Below are 11,117 nucleotides of genomic sequence, written 5' to 3' on the forward strand. Positions count from 1 at the left end.
TGGGAGAATCACAGCAGCTGCAGGAGTTTTATTATAACTTAAAAGCCAGGCTGTTGTTTCAGCTTTATTCTCTCCCCTCCCCAAATCAAGGAAATGTTGACAAAATCTCCTTGTCTGGCTGGGCCAGCTGAGGGCAGCTCCATGGGGTGCTGGCTGTGCCAGTCCTGTGGGGGCTCTGGGAGATGCTGCTGCTCCCCAGGATTGTTTGGGGGGTCACACCTGTGTCCCAGCCACAGAACCATCCTGGCTGGAAAAGCCCTCCAGGCTCATCCCATCCACTGAAATTCCAGTCCTGTCCCACTGCTGCTCCAAGGCTGGCTCGTGGGGCATTGTGGTGGTGTGAGGGTGCCCAGGACAAGGTGAGAGATGAGAATTTGACTCCATGTTCTCAGAAGGCTTTTATATTATTATTTATATAATATCATATATCATATCATATCATATCAATCATATAATATATCATATATTATAATAATATGTGTTCTAATAATATATTATATATAATTTATAATATATGATATATAATAATATATAATAATATATAATAATATATAATAATATATATAATATATGATATATAATTTATATTATATTATATTACATTACATTACATTATATTATATTTTATTATGCTATACTAAAACTATACTAAAGAAAGAGAAAGGCTACATTAGAGGGTTTAACAAGAATGAATAATAAAAACCCGTTACTGACACAGAGTGTCTGACACAGCTGGACTGTGATTGGTCATTAATTAAAAACAATTCACATGTTTGGATAAACAATCTCCAGACCACATTCCAGAGCAGCAAAACGTGGAGAAGCTGAGGCTTCTCATCTTCCCAGGAGAAGAAATCCTGGTGAAGGGATTTTTCAGAAAATATCACAGTGACAGGGGCTGGCACGGCTGCTGCCAGCCTGGGCTGCTTTGGAGACAAAAGCAGAATTTCCTGGCTCTCCTCAGTGAACTCCAGCACCAATTCCACCTTTCCTTCTTGGTTCAAACCAGGTATTTTCGTCCCTGTGAACACTTCCTACTCTGTGTACACATGGAAATCATGCAAGAATTCAGATTCTTCATTTCTTTGAGTGCTGGGATCCTCTCCCAGAATGGCCTGGAAGATTTCTCCTTGTGCAGTTCCAGCTGCTGCTTTGGAGGGGATGTCTCCATCTGGCTGTGTTTTCCTGCTTTCCCCTGGGCATTCCCAGCTTTGTTGAGTTTTCCACAGGCACAGCTGCTAGTGCTGGCATTTGGGATCTTTTCAGCCACATCTAAAACACTTTCCCCCTAATTCCTCCCTGGCCTAGGTCACCTTATCAGTTCTGCTATCACACCCAGGCCTCTTGTTGCAATGATGTATTCAGTGTTACTGAGTCAAAAAAAACCCATTTTAGTATCTTTTATTTAGAAAGGAAAATAAAATTATGGAGTCACAGCAAGTGTTGCTTGTGGACAGGGCTTCCAATGGCTTCAGGTGCCTCTTCATTATTCATTTTGCATGTTTATTACTGCAGACAAAGAATTACAGGTGTCTTGAGGGCCATCTGTGTTCAACTTCTGGGTACAAGACACTGTCCTAATGGCAAAAAAGTAATTTAAAAATTACCTACATGGCTTTTCTGTTCTTAAGGCAGAGCTGAGTTGGAGCATGTGATGTTCGAAACAGAAGTTATTGAAACACTCCCTGCCAGCCCTTTCACCAATATTTTGGCAACAGTTTCTGATTTTTAATCTAAGTCTTGTGTAACAGGCATGGCCTGGTGTGGGAGCCTGGCAGGGAAATCTTCAGGTGCTCCCATTTGGAATCTGCTTTGCTGCCCCTGACCCCAGGCAAGGACAGAGCTGCTGAACTGGGCTGGACACTGGTCCCAAAGCCTGTGCAGGGTCAGTAAAATGTTCATTATTGTGGTTTGATCAGCCCAGGGGGACACTGAGGCAGAGCTGATGGAGGAGCAGAGATGTCAGGCTGTCCTGGGCTAAAACAGGAGCTGATTTAGGAGCATAAGGAGATTAGTGTCCCGTGCAAGGTCTGGAATAGCAGCACATCCTCAGTGCCCTGGTTTGCACAGCTATGGATTGGGTGGGGAGATGAAAGGAATTTGCCCATTTGCCCATTCCAAGGAAAGTCAGTAACAAAATATTATTTCCACTGTTCCTCACTCTGTCCTCTGCTGACAGGACAGCTCTCCATCATTTATCATTTTTCCATGGGTAGAAATTCCATGTTTGAAAAGCAGAATGGGATCTGATCTCTTTTACAGCCTGCTAAAATAAACCCCCAGATCTAAACCAGCCCACGTTTTGTCAAATTCAAATTTTAATGCTGAGGCTTGAACCCACATTTATTTATTAACTACAACACATTAACAACAGTTTAATTAGAAGCACCCCTTCTAAAGCCAGTGCATTTCTGCTGTGAAGGAAATCAAGGATATCAGAGTGCTTCCAAAGCCTTCAGCATCTGCTTCCCACCAAGAGAGGTGAATTCTGTAGCATAAAACCCATTGCTGTGCTTGTCCCTGAGTTCATCTCTGCCTGTCTCCAGCTGGATGCTCAGAGCAGTTGCTGGGTAATTTACTCAGTCAAATGTGCATTTAAGGCTTCAATTGCTTCCTGGAGGTAGAGCCCCCTCATTCTGGATTTCACAGAAAAACAGTAGAGAACTGAAGATGTAAAATGGAGTGCTTTAAAATGGGCTTTGCAGTGCTGGTTAACTGTGTCCACATCTCTGCAATCCTTCAAATTTACAGAAACAGGGTGGAGTTAATGAATGTAATGATGTTTTCTGTCATCCTTCCCAAGAAACTTTGTCTTCCAGGAGCAGCTGAAGCACCAGCAATGCTGTGAGCTGTGTGAAACTGAGTTTCTGGATTATTGTATGCGTGTATCATCATGCAGCCAGGGTTCTGCTCAGCCACCCAGAAACATTCAGCAAGATCAGCCTCAGCATTTGGTTCCTCTCTCTTGACTGGTGAAAGGAGAAAAGCTGCCCTGGCTGCCTGGGATGGATGAGGGCTGTGCAGGGATGAAATGCCCCAGAGCATCGTTATCACACTGAAATACTGGGAGCTGTGCTGGTGCCAGGAATTCGTTTTATTTATTTACCAGCACCCCTGAAGAATGTGAGGTTATTTGTTGTGTTAGCTGTGCTTGTCACAAAGAAACAATTCTGTGCTGACTGTGATAAAGCTGAAGCCATTGTTCTAAAAGATGGGCTGGATCTGGATTTCAGAGGGGGAGAATTTTAATTTCTCAGACGCTGAGAGACAAAAAAGGTTGTGGTTAAGTTTTCCAGCACATTTTGCTTTCCTTGGTTGAGATTTTTCATCCTGATGAGATAAGCTTCCTTTTTAAGCAAAATTTCTCTCTTTCCCAACATATCCACTTGGGAGGTTTCAGCCCCTGGGCTGCTTGATAATGAGATTGCAGATGTTTGCTTTTTTAAACAGATTACTGAGGTGGCTGAATGTGATATTGAGATTTAACAGTTGTTATTAGGCCTCATCTTCCTGCAGGTCTGGGATGGGAATTTCAGTTTAATCACTGCAACTCAGAGTTATGAAGTTCAGCTAAAAGAACTATTTGCAATTATGTGGCTAAAGCCTCATGAGAGAGCTAAAACTCACCTCAGACTGAGATTCAGTAAACAAATTTCCAGCCCTTCCCTTCCCTTGCAGGATCCTCCTCTGCAAGAGCTCAGGTGTTGAACACCTCTCAGAGGGGTGATGGGGCCAGGCTGGACAGGGCTTGGAGCACCCTGGGGTGGTGGAAATGTCCTTGTGGAGACAGCCAGGAAATGCAGAGCATTTAGCTCTGGAATGCTTTCAGGAGCCCTCAGCAAGGGATTTTAAATTATCTGACTTTAAAATATGACTTGGTTAAACTTCCTGGATGGTTATCCCTGCTCACCTGAGTGGGGAGGACATTCAGAAAAAACCTTCTTTGATGGAAGCTTGTTGTGTGGCACTAAAAGGTTATTTAGTTGTTGTTTTGCACTGGCTGATTGGGGATTTGCACTGAGTAGTCTTTATATTGCACTGATAGTTTGTTCTATCACATGGTTTGTTCTTCCCCTCTCTTATCACAAGGTTTTTCCCTCACACACCCCTCTCCCCAGCACCCCTTCCAGAAGCTGTGGCAGATTTTCCCCATTTTCCTCTCTGCTCACTGGGATGTGTTTTGCCCTTTCCTTTGGGGATCTGAAGGAAGCTCTGCCTGTCAGAGCAGAATCCACCTGAGCACTCAGTGGCCGCCCCACATCTGGAATTAACCTCTGGAGATCACACTGAGCACCTCCTTCCCTCCCTCCCTCCCCCCAGTAAAACCCAAGGCCATTTTCTCCACAGAGCAGTGAAGAGTGAGGAGCACTCAGCTGACCTGTGGAAAATGGGACATGCTGTAAAATGGGAGGGGAGGAGTGCTGAGCACTGGGTGTCCCTCAGGCTCCAGCTCTGCAATTCCATCAGGATTTGGGTTTGGGTGGCCTCTGGAGCCCTGCCACGTCTGCAGCCCTGCATGCCCTCCCTGCCCCTGGTGCTGAAATCTCTGCTGTTCTCAGCTGCCCCCACCTGGAACAGCCTGAATTCCAGCACAAGGGAACATCCTCTGGATTTTTCTTGCTCTTCAAACCCCAGAGCACGACTGAAACTTCAATCACTGAGGCCAAGACCTTGGGGAGCTTCAAATAAGGATTAGACAATTATCTGAATAAGAATGGGTGAGATAAAAAGATAAAGGCTGTCAAGTTCCCTGCATCTGCTTCTAAATTCCTCACCAGGATCCAAGGAAAGCAGAAATCCCACAAGCACTGGCACCAGTGCTCTCCTGCAGCAGTGGCTTTGGGGTATCTCTGGGTTGCTAAGAGATGTTTTAAACAGCCCTCGTGTTTCAGGTTTTGCACTCTCTGCCACCCAGGCTCCTTTGTTGTGGGAAGAGATGATGCCTGAAATAGCTCAAACCCTTGGAATGTTCCCTGTGGAGCAAGAAGGGTGTTGCCAATCATATGTGGCTTAGCTGAGTTCCAGATAGGTCGATTTTGCTCATATATTTAAATTTCTGCCTAATATTTGTAGCAATTATTCCCTAATGCCTGATGGGAAGGGAGCAGGACCCCAGCAGTCCTGGCACTGCACAAATGCTACAAAATCTGGGGGAAAAGTTTTGTTTTTAGGTTTGTCTTCCCCCAGGTGCCTGAAAGTGAAATATCCTTGTGAGGGGGGCAAAGGGCTGCAGATCTCTGAGGGCTGCTGATGGTCAAAGCTTGGCTTGGTGTCTGAGCTCAGCTCCTGCAGTGTCTCCACCCAGGTTCTGCCTCCAGGGAGAGCCAGAGCTGGGATACCCAAGTGCAGCTGGAGTTCATGGAGGCTTCGTGGTTCTCCTGCCTTCACAGTTCCCATCCCTCAGCCCAGCTGCTGTCCCAGCTCTGTCCCCCTGGGCAGAGCCTGGCTCCTGGCAGGGACCAAGCTGGGATGTGTCCCAGCATCTGCTGGAATGTTTCCCAAACACATCTGTCTGTTTTCCCCTCAGTGACAGCCCTGAACCACATTTGTGCCTTCCTGGGCATTCCCAGTGCCAGCAGCACATCCACTGAGGTGTCTTAGGGCACAGGATGTTATTGGGGTGTGTGTTCTGTCCCCATCTGTCAGAGCTGGGGCAGTTCTCTGCTGTTCTTGGGGCAGTTTTTCCTTTATCTCTCCCCCAGCCACTCCTCCCTCCAGGAGATCTCTGCTGTCCATGGCCACTGAGTGTCCCTGCAGGGCTGATCCAATTCCAGCATCCCATGGGGAGATGCTGCGCCCAGGGGAGGAGCCAAGCATTCCTACCTGGATCCAATCTGAGCTTTGGGACAGCACAGCAGCCTTTGCCCAGTGCATTGCCAGAGGAGCAGCTTCTGCTGCCCTGCATGGCCAGAGGGAGCCCAGGCCCATCTCCAGCAGCCCTGGGGCTGCAGAGGAAAACTCCCCCCTTGTGCAGGATCCCTGCTCCAGCAGAGCCACAGCTGGCACTGCAGGAGGGCTGAGCCCCCATGGGATGGGGCTGTGCCACCCCCTGACACACAGGGGACAGGGCATGGGCTGACTCTGGCAGGGGTTTTTGTGCTATTCCACTTGTATTCTAATTTCCCTACTAAAGAACTGTTATTCCTACTCCCATATCTTTGCCTGAGAGCCCCTTAATTTCAAAATTAGAATTGTAATATATAATATTATAATTATAAATTCTATATATAATGTGGTGGTGTTTGAGGGTCCCCAGGATGAGGGAAGAGATGAGAATCTTGAATCCATGTTTCAGAAGGTGGATTAATTATTTTATTATATATATTATATTTAAAAAAATATATACTAAAACTATATTAAAAGAAAGAGAAAGGAGACATAAGAAGGCTAGAAAAGAATGAATAATAAAATCTCATAACAGACCAGAGCCCTGACACAGCTGGACTGTGGTTGGTCATTAAGTAAAAACAATCCACATGAGCCCAATCCCAGATGCACCTGTTGCATTCCACAGCAGCAGATAACCATTGGTTACATTTTGTTCCTGAGGCTTCTCAGCTTCTCAGGAGAAAAATCCTAGCAAAGGTATTTTTCAGAAAATGTGTCAGTGTCAATATAATCATATAATATTATGGATTATTTAATATTTATATTATATATAAAATTATTTAATATTTATATTCTATATATATATAAAATTATTTGGAAGGAGGGGGTTTGCATTTTCCATTTCAGGGGAGGCTCCTGCCTTCCTTAGCAGACACCTGGATTTTCAAACCCAGACATTGAGTCAGATCCTCCTGAGACAAAAAGAGGCTCCTTCTTCCCAACATGGGGATCCTTTCCCAAGAAATGGGGAACACATTTCCCTGAGGTTGTGTCACCCCAGGATTTGTGGCACACAGGAACAGTTTGGGTCTCTCCAGCAGAAAGAAGTGAAGCACACACAAAATCAGGTGAGAACAATGTTGTTCCCTCTGGTTTGTGAAATGACACTCACTGAGGGGCTAAACCCACAGAAATAACATCTAACAATATCCAGTTATTTTAGATAAATCTCTATCTGAATTACCTACAGACAGCCTCTCACTCACTCTTCCCCTCATTTCATACATCATTGACCAATATTCCCATGCAGCCATCTCCTAATAGAAAGGAAAGATTTCCTCCTAGGCGAGGGGAAAAGAAATGAAAATATTATTTGCTTGCACAGCTCATGTGGAGCAGGGAAATCAGGTGGGATTGTTTATTCAGCAAAAGAAGCAGGAGCACTAATGACAAAGAAAAAATCATTTATAACCCAGGAGACAGAAACACTTTCCCTACATGTGGAATCTTGCTTTTATTTGTAGTGGTTGTGGCGCTGATGTAAATGTGATTTCCTGTTCTGTTGTTATCACTGAGGCAAATTTCAGGGTTGCTGGATGGGCATCTTTGCTCCTGAATTCTTTTGTGATTGCAACTTGAGTAGTTGTGTTTGATTTCTCTCTGAATGATTGGTGGCAATAATTATCTAATTGATCAGGGCATCCTGCCTTTCCCAGCTCCTCTGACAGGGATTTCTGTCTCCTTTAAGCCCTCCCAGCCCTCTCTCCATTATTGGAGTTAAACACACTCCATGCCACACTGGTGGGACAGCTCAGGGACATTCCCAGTGCAGTGTCTGGGTAACTGAACTCATTTCCAGCAGCTCCTGTGGCAGCCAGGGCTCAGCACCCAGGGGATTCCAGCCCCAGGGAGGTGTCAGGAGGTGCTGAGCAATCTCCTGCTGGCAGCAGCCACCCAAAGGCAGCTGAGCAGGCAGCTCTGGTCTCATCCTGATGCCCCCCATAGCCCCAGCCCTCTCTGCCACTTTCTTTAGGGTCAGCTGGATTCTGTGAAGTTCCTGGTTCACCCCCCTGAAAGAGCCAGGAATGATCAAATTATGACTTTTTCCCTACAAATGAGGCCATTTGGATATAATATGAGAGGAACTGCAGGACTTTGTGCTCACCACAACTCTGATGTAACATTCTGAAGTAAAATAAATCAGTGTAAGGTCACATTTGTTTATCCAAAGTCTGTGAATGCCAGAGAATTACAGGAGACATTTCCCAACTTTTTATTTTTCCAATCTGCTGTTGGATAGGCAGCACTAGGAGGGGGAAAGCTCCAGCATTTCCTTCTATCCAAGTAAGATTTGTAAGGGCGCTGCTCCTGCTGGTGACACCTGTGGAGTCCATTTAACAAGCCAATCCCTCAGGATTCCCAGCTGGCAGGAGCTGTTAAAACACTCCAGCAGTGACTTGTGGATTTTGACAACTCCTTCCCATCAGTATCCCGCTGGGAAGGGCCTGGCTGCAGCCAGGAGCTGCTCCTCAGGAAAACTGCCTGGAATCTCACTTTGTTCTTCCCTCAGCCTTTAATTCTTCAGGCATTTGGAGTGTCCAGTTATGGGAAAAAAGGAAAAAAAACCACCAAGCCACTGGAAGAGAGGAAGCAACACATTAGTGGTTTATTATCTTTGTGTAGCATCTGTACTGAATTACATTTCAGTGAAATCAGGGATAGAAGTTGCTCCTTTGGCAGCACTGAGAGTCCATGAGGGACAGGGCAGTTTTCCACCATCCAATTTCCTGCTGGAAGTGAAGGGTTTAGTCCAGTCCTGCTGTGCTTTACAACCCCACAAATAAAAACCCCACAAAGGCACTGCCCTGTCCTGAGCTGCTGAGCAGTGACAGCCACAGAAACGGAGCCCAAATCCTCTGAAATGTCCTCAGAATGTGGCATGGCAGCCTGAAAGGACCAGGGGAGGCTGGAGCTCATTTTTACAGCTTCAGTCAGGCCTTGAGCAGGTGTGCAGGCCTCAGGATCTCACATTAAAATTATCAGAGTCACCAGGTTGGAAGAAACCTTCAAGATCATGGAGTCCAGCCCAGCCCCAAGAGCTCAGCCAAACCCTGGCACCCAGTGCCACATCCAGGCTTTGTTAAACACACCCAGGCATGGGGACTCCACCACCTCCCTGGGCAGCCATTCCAGAACTTTCTCACCCTTGCTGGAAAAAACTTTTCCTAACATCCAACCTGTATTTCCCTTGGTGCAGCTCGAGGCTGTGTGCTCTGGTTGTGTCAGTGCTGCTGGAGACAGAGCCCAGCCCCAGCTGAGCACAGGCCCCTTTCAGGAGCTGTGCAGAGTGATGGGGGCACCCCTGAGTCTCCTTTTCTCCAGGCTGAGCACCCCCAGCTCCCTCAGGGCTTCCTCACAGGGTTTGTGTTCCCAGCCCCTCTCCAGCCTCGTTGTCCCCTCTGGATGTGCTCAGTGTCCCAAGGTCCTTCCCAAGCTGAGGGGCCAGAGCTGGGCACAGCACATTTTTTGTGGCGAAAATGCAGGACTGGGCCCTTGGACTTATTAAACATCATCTTATTGGACTCTGCCCATCCATCCAACCATTCCAGGTCTCCCTGCAGAGCCCTCCTGCCTTCCAGGAGATGGACACAGCTCCCAGCTTAGTGTCGTGTCCTGGTTTGAACAGCCAGGTGTTTGCTGAGGAAGGCAGGAGCCTCCCTTGAAATGGAAAATGTAAACCCCCTCCCCTGAATTGTCATAATTTTGAAATTAAGGAGCTCTCAGGCAAAGATATGGGAGCAGGAATAACAGTTCTTTACTAGGGAAATTAAAAATACAAATGCAGTGATACAAACCAACCCTGCCAGAGTCAGACCATGCCCTGCTCCCCTGTGTGTCAGGGGGTGGCACAGCCCCATCCCATGGGGGCTCAGCCCTCCTGCAGTGCCAGCTGTGGCTCTGCTGGAGCAGGGATCCTGCACAAGGGGGGAGTTTTCCTCTGCAGCTCCAGGGCTGCTGGAGATGGGCCTGGGCTCCCTCTGGCCATGCAGGGCAGCAGAAGCTGCTCCTCTGGCAATGCACTGGGCAAAGGCTGCTGTGCTGTGCCAAAGCTCAGATTGGATCCAGGTAGGAATGCTTGGCTCCTGCCCTGGGCGCAGCATCTCCCCATGGGATGATGGAATTGGATCAGCCCTGCAGGGACACTCGGTGGCCATGGACAGCAGAGATCTCCTGCAGAGAGGAGTGGCTGGGGGAGAGATAAAGAAAAAACTGCCCCAAGAACAGCAGAGAACTGCCCCAGCTCTGACAGATGGGGACAGAACACACACCCCCAATAACATCTTGCAACCTGAGACAGGTCTGCAGATTTACTGATGAAAGCCTCAATCCCTCATCCACATCATCAGTGCAAACACTGATCAGAGCTGGCCCCAGCACAGAGCCCTGAGGGACACCCCTGGTGCCAGGCCCCAGCTGGATGCAGCACCCTCAGCACCACTCTCTGGGCCATCCAGGCAGGTCTGAGCCCAGCACAGAGTGCTCCTGTCCCTGCCCTGGGCTGCAGCTTTCCCAGGACTGTGCTGTGGGACACAGAGCCAAAGGCCTTGCTGGAGTCCCAACAGACACATCCAGAGCCTTTCCCTCATCCACCAGCAGGGTCACCTGGTCATAGAAGGAGACCAGGTTGGTCAAACACGACCTTCCCCTCCTAAACCCCTGCTGGGGGGCTCTGATCCCCAGCCATGCTGGAAGTGCTGGGTGATGACACTCACTAGAAACTGCTCCATTTCCTTACTGGCTACTGAGGTCAGGCTGGCTGGCCTGTAATTACCAGGATCCTCCTTCCCACCCTTGCTGTGAATGGGTGTCACACTGGCCAGCTTCCAGCCATCTGGAACCTCACCAGGGAGCCAGGACTGCTGGAAAATGATGGAGAGCTATTGAATTTGCAGGGAATGCCCCAACAAAGGCAGGAATGATGCATCTGATTCCATGTTCTCAGAAGGCTAATTTATTACTATATAATACTATATTATATTAAAGAATACTAAACTATACTAAAGAATACAGAAAGGATACTTACACATGCTAAAAAGATAATAATGAAAACTCCTGACTCCTTCCAGAGTCCTGAAACAGCTTGGCCCTGATTGGCCAAAGAGTCAAAACAACTCACAGCAGAATCCAATGGAACAATCCCCTGTGGGTAAACAATCTCCAAACACATTCCAAAGGAGCAAAACACAGGAGAAGCAAATGAGAGAAGAAATGTTTTCCTTTTTCTCTGA

Source organism: Molothrus aeneus, chromosome 14 (assembly GCF_037042795.1).
Source record: "Molothrus aeneus isolate 106 chromosome 14, BPBGC_Maene_1.0, whole genome shotgun sequence".
Lineage (NCBI taxonomy): Eukaryota > Metazoa > Chordata > Aves > Passeriformes > Icteridae > Molothrus > Molothrus aeneus.